The sequence below is a fragment of the Chrysochloris asiatica genome, unplaced genomic scaffold (genome assembly GCF_000296735.1).
Source record: "Chrysochloris asiatica unplaced genomic scaffold, ChrAsi1.0 scaffold00063, whole genome shotgun sequence".
NCBI classification, from domain to species: domain Eukaryota; kingdom Metazoa; phylum Chordata; class Mammalia; order Afrosoricida; family Chrysochloridae; genus Chrysochloris; species Chrysochloris asiatica.
The window spans coordinates 15,565,777-15,566,860 of record NW_006408581.1 but is presented as its reverse complement, the minus strand read 5'-3'; the positions used below and the strand labels follow the sequence as shown (position 1 = coordinate 15,566,860).

The following is a 1,084-nucleotide window of genomic DNA, read 5'->3' as shown; positions in this document are numbered from 1 at the left end:
TAATTAATTTGTATTAAAAGTACTTTAATAGAACAAACTCTAAACACAAATCCAACAGATTCTTAAGGAAATAAAGAATATATGGTACAAAAACGGGTGACAAAAAAATTATGGGAGGAAAAGCCATCTGAAGTAATTCACTTCACTGCACATGGTATATAATTAATAGGATCTAATATGGAGCTCTAGTAGTGTAATGGTTATGAGTCGGGCTGCTAACCTTAAGGTCAACAGTTTGAAACTACGAGTGGTTCTGTGTGAGAAAGATGAAGCTTTCTGCTCCTGTAAAGATTTATAGCCGCGGACACCCTACACAGGGTTGCTATGAGTCGGAATCGATTCCACAGAATACCACCACCACCAATATATAGTAAGGAGTCCTGGTGTGGTGTTGCTAACCACAAAATTGGTGGTTCAAATCCACCTGCTGCTCCTTGGAAGCCCTGATCAGGGTTGCTATGAGTCAGAACTGACTTGATGGCATGCAACAACAACAATATGTAGTATCTTTAAAAACATCTATTTACTATAATAAAATCCATAGTCTTTAAGTATGAGAGGGTTTAAAGAAGTTAGTGGGAAAACAGAATTAAAACGTAATAAAATGTTTTCATGCACTATTTGAAGCACCTTCACATTACCTTAGAAAAACTTTTCATGCTGAAGCTGAGACAATAGAAGAAACATTAGTGAAGGAGTTCACCAGTCGCCTGTCAGTTGTCCTACTTTGGTAGTTTGAGAGTTTCTGTGACACTGGAAGCCATCTTACTGGTGTTTTAATTACTTGCAGGATCAGCTTGATGGACAGGTTTCAGCAGAGCTACCAGACTAAGACAAACTAGGAAGGCGAGGTGGACCACTTCTGAATGGCTAGCCACTAAAAACCTTTTGTATAGCAATGGAACACTGTCAGATACAGTGCAGGAAGATAAGCCCCTCAAACTGAAAGGAACATAAAATATGACAAAGCAGAGTTGACCTTAATGATGTGAATGGAGTAAAGCTTTCAGGTCCTTCCTTTGCTGTAAGGGCACAATTCCAAATGAGAACAAACAGCTGCAAAAATCCATTAATAATTAGAACA

General features: G+C 38.4%; 1 protein-coding gene across 1 annotated transcript in view; it reads right to left on the bottom strand.

The window, feature by feature from the left end:
- The window catches only part of PIBF1 (progesterone immunomodulatory binding factor 1), a 310,762-nt gene that overhangs the window by 74,916 nt on the left and 234,762 nt on the right, over nucleotides 1-1,084 (bottom strand). The gene's annotated exons all lie outside the window — the stretch shown is intronic.